Source organism: Salvelinus sp. IW2-2015, linkage group LG11, assembly GCF_002910315.2.
Source record: "Salvelinus sp. IW2-2015 linkage group LG11, ASM291031v2, whole genome shotgun sequence".
NCBI lineage: Eukaryota > Metazoa > Chordata > Actinopteri > Salmoniformes > Salmonidae > Salvelinus > Salvelinus sp. IW2-2015.
The window spans coordinates 21,237,494-21,242,285 of NC_036851.1; the positions used below are offsets into that span (position 1 = coordinate 21,237,494).

At 43.6% G+C, this 4,792-nt stretch overlaps 1 protein-coding gene across 2 annotated transcripts in view; it reads left to right on the forward strand.

Annotated features, from left to right (window-relative positions):
* Positions 1 to 4,792, forward strand: part of rap1gapb (RAP1 GTPase activating protein b) — a 194,300-nt gene that overhangs the window by 63,414 nt on the left and 126,094 nt on the right. The window contains exon 2 of one of the 2 annotated variants that reach the window (XM_070445580.1): positions 2,010 to 2,046. The exons of the other annotated variant lie outside the window; for it this stretch is intronic. The gene's annotated coding sequence lies outside the window, so the exon portion shown is untranslated. The remainder of the gene's footprint in view (positions 1 to 2,009; positions 2,047 to 4,792) is intronic. 2 annotated transcript variants of the gene reach the window in all.

A 4,792-nucleotide genomic window follows, 5' to 3' on the forward strand; every position in this document is an offset into this window, starting at 1 on the left:
TAATCAACTCCAGAACACTAACAAAAACAATAAACGATGTGAACAAACGAAACAGTACCGTGTGGCGACAAACATGACACGGAAGACAAACACCCACAAACATAAAAGACAAAAACAGGCTAACTCTAATATGGTTTCCAATCAGAGACAATGACAAACAACTGCCTCTGGATGAGAACCATATCAGGCCAAACGACAAACCCAACATAGAAACACAAAACATAAGATAACACCACCCAACTCACGCCTGACCACACTAAAACAAAGAAAATACAAAGAACTTGGGTCAGAACGTGACACATATATTGCTCTAATAACTTTCAAAAAAAACAATTCCGAAATTTCCCCCCCAAAAATTATTTTCCTATGAATGAAGTCACACAAAAATGTGTGTCTTTTCACAGAAATGCACAAAAATGCACAAAATCTGCTGAAATACTTTTTGTACATATTTGCACAAATTGAGTGTGATATTGTGTTGCTAATATAATATTATATATATATATATATATTATATAGTATATATATATAGTTATATATAATATACTATTTAGATTTTAGCATGCTATTTGAATTATGTTGAAATTTGTGTGCATACTATAGTGTGTGACTATTTACACTGAGTGTACAAAACATAAGAAATACCTTCCTAATATTGAGTTGCACCCCTTTTGCCCTACTGCACCCCCTTTTGCCCTCAGAACAGCCTCAATTTGTCAGGGCATGGACTCTACAAGGTGTCGAAAGAGTTCCACGGTGTTGGATTCATCATTTTGAACATTGAGATATTAAATAAATGATAGGGAAGAAGCATAGAATCCAAGGAGAAAGAGACTGGGTCTCTGTAGAAAGACAGATAGCTGTGGAATGTGTTGGAATGTGTTGGGGGACGGGAGCAGAGCAGCGTGTTGATACAGGGGAGACAGATGGACATCTGTGGATTAGATGAAGGAGGGGTTGAGGTCAGGAGGTGAGGACAGATTCCCTTAAGAGAGTAATAAGGGTTTGGTATCATGTTACCCTCTTTCCGTTGAACCATACGATGTAAGGATTGGAGAGAAGGAGTGTCTTAAGTAGGATGCATATAAACTGTGATGTCTGAAATGTTTTGCTGTCTGTTTACAGCTGTACAGAACCTTTGGGGAATGATTACACTTGGTTTAAGCTTCTCTAGTGTCCGTGAGTTATTTACTCTGAAAAATAAGAACCTAACAACAGGGATGCTGGCCCATGTTCACTCCAATGCTTCCCACAGTTGTGTCACGTTGCCTGGATGTCCTTAGGGTGGTGGACCATTCTTGATACACACAGGAAACTGTTGTGTGAAAAACCCAGCAGTGTTGAAGTTCTTGACACATTTAAACTGGTGCACCTAGTACCATACACTGTTCAAAAGCACTTAAATATTTTGTCTTGCCCATTCACCCTCTGAATGGCACACATACACATTCCATGTCTCAATTGTCTCAAGGCTTAAAAATCCTTCTTTAATCTGTCTCCTCCCCTTCCGCTTGATTGAAGTGGATTTAACAAGTGACATCAATAAGTGATCATAGCTTTCACCTGGATTCACCTGGTCAGTCTATGTCATGGAAAGAGCAGGTGTTCCTTATATTTTCTACACTCAGTGTATGTTGACATACATATCAATTCACCCAGCCCCCAAAGTAAGAATTTTCCTGGTAGSTTTGTTCTGGCATTAACCTGTGATGTTAACCGCCCGTGTGCATTTCCATCAGCCCACACAATGGAACTGCCTGCACATTTTCACAGCTCCACTTTAGGAATAATTGATATTCATGATGCATACTCATGCAGCTGAAAGTTTAATTCAGTTTACTTATGCAGAAAGATGGCATTCACAGCACTATGAAGTTTAGTGTGCCAGTGACTATGACAAGTTTCAAGTAAAAAATATATATTTTATTTCAAATCCTGAAATGGGTAGGGTGTTAATTAGGATGTTTATGTTTTCTTTGTCATTTTAAAGGTCCTTTCCTATTTTTCAGGAAAACAGTAAGAGGAGAATACACAGACATAAAACAGGTAAGACAATGGACATGTGTATCACACTGCTGACAATATTGAGAGCTAAATGAAATCAAGCTGTTTGTTGAACCAGTAGTGTGTTTGTTGGTGAACAGACGGACACAACATTGCCAGTCATCATTGTCTGTCAGCCAGAACAAGCAGAGCACTTGAACACTATTCCCTGCTGTTGATGCGAGCAGCAGCAGCAGCAGAAGCAGCAGTGAGAATGGCTCCAGGTTATGAATGTGGCATTTGAAATGGGACTGGCCAGTCTGGTGACTCCATGGGCTCAGATTATTGCTCCAGCATGGCGGAAGCAGCAGGAGGAGTATGCATGGCTCCAGCCCTTTCTGTCTGTTACGCGCCTCAGTACTGAATCCATTTGGAGAGGGATGGATGGTTGTGTTTTGATGTGAGTGTTTCATCTGCCCAGAGGCAGCATGTGTTCTGCGCTCTGCCTGTTTTATGTGTTATAGCACGCTAAGGCCTCCTGTATTTTCAAKAGACATGAGTACTCTGACCTGCCGTGCCTCTCTTCTCAGGAGTTTTATAGATACAGTTGAAGTCAGAAGTTTACATACACCTTCGCCAAATACATTTAAAGTTTTTCACAATTCCTGACATTTAATCCCAGTAAACATTCCCTGTTTTAGGTCAGTTAGGATCACCACTTTATTTTAAGAATGTGAAATGTCAGAATAATAGTAGAGAGAATAATTTATTTCAACTTTTATTTCTTTCATCACATTTCCAGTGGGTCAGAAGTTTACATACACTCAATTATAAACCACTTCCGGGTTTGGAGGGCGAGTAAGTCGCGCATTACCACTCTCGCTCCCAGGTAGTATTACCATTTCATTTTCATTACATTTTCAATTATTCATTACAGTAAAAGGTTATGGAATTTGTTTGATCTTAGCTTGCTACATAGCCGTTTCTTTGTATAAGATAATTGGTAGTATTTGAGGTTGCTAGCCAGCTATTTTTCGTCGTAAGGTAACGTAGTTCAACACTGCTAGCTAGAGCTAGCCAAGCTAGCCACCGAATAGGCAGCACTGCAGAAACGATTACATTACAACGGAAGGATTGATTAGAATGTAGTGTTGCTAGCTTACATAGTTGTTTTGCTATCTTTGTATCTAAGCTATAATTGTGTAGCTTGAGTAGTTTAGAGAATTATTCGGTTTAGCTACCGCTATTTTCGTCCGGTTCGCTGCCGTTCCTACCTAGTCAACACCTGCTAGTAACACTGCTAGCTTAGCCAACTTCTACCGAATAGCAGCACTGTAGAAACTCACATTACAACTTACATTACAACGGAACGACTTGATTAGCGTAAGTGTTAGCTAGCTACATAGTTGTCTTTGCTGTCCTTGTATCCAAGATATTGTGGTAGTTTTGAGAAATTGTCGAGGTTACCTAGCCAGTTAGAGCGGTTCCTAGCAGCTACACTTTCAACAAAAGTCAACAACACAGCCACTGCTTGCCAGCCTCACTTCACCGCCAGCAGTACTATATCATTTTAGTCAATAAGATTTTATTTTATTTTTGCAACGTAAGTTAACTTTCTGAAACATTCGAGACGTGTAGTCCACTTGTCATTCTAATCTCCTTTGCATTAGCGTAGCCCTCTTCTGTAGCCTGTAACTATGTGTCTGTCTATCCCTCTTCTCTCCTCTCTGCACAGACCATACAAACGCTTCACACCGCGTGGCCGCCGCTACCCCTAACCTGTGGTTTCCAGCGCGCACGACCCACGTGGAGTTCCAGGTCTCCGGCAGCCCTCTGGAACTGCCGATCTGCGGCCCAACAGGCAGAGTTTCATCTCAGCCTATGCGTCCCTCCAGTCCCTCGATTCTTGGCAATGACGAAACATGGATTACCACTGATAACACTGCTACTCCTACTGCTCTCTCCTCGTCTGCCCACGTGTTTCTCGCACACCCCGAGAGCTTCTGGTCAGCGGGGTGGTGGCACTGGGGTCCTCATCTCTCCAAGTGGACATGCTCTCTTTCTCCCCTGACCCATCTGTCTATCGCCTCCTTCGAATTCCATGCTGTCACAGTTACCAGCCTTTCAGCTTAACATCCTTCATTTATCGCCCTCCAGGTTCCCTTGGAGAGTTCATCAATGAGCTTGAACGCCCTGATAAGTTCCTTTCCTGAGGATGGCTCACCTCTCACAGTTCTGGGTGACTTTAACCTCCCACGTCTACCTTTGACTCATTCCTCTCTGCCTCCTCCTTTCCACTCCTCTCCTCTTTTGACCTCACCCTCTCACCATTCCCCCCTACTCACAAGGCAGGCAATACGCTTGACCTCATCTTTACTAGCATGCTGTTCTTCCACTAATCTCATTGGCAACTCCCCTCCAAGTCTGCCGGACCACTACCGTGTATCCCTTTTCCCCTCGCATCTCACTCACACTTCCCACACTGCCCCACTCGCATGGTTATCGGCGCCGTCCAACCTTCGCTCTCTCTCCCCGCGTACTCTCTCCTCTTCCATCTATCATCTCTTCCCCTGCTCAAACCTTCTCCAACCTATCTCCCTGATATCCTAGCCTCCTCAACCCCTCCTCTCCTCCCTCTCTGCATCTTGACTCTCTATGTCCCCCATACCTCCAGCCGGCTCGGTCCTCCCCTCCTGCCTCCGTGGCTCGACGCACTCACTGGCGAGCTCAACAGCACAGGGCTCCGGGCAGCGAGCGAAATGGAGGAAAACTCGCCTCCCGGCGGACCTGGCATCCCGTTCACCCCTCC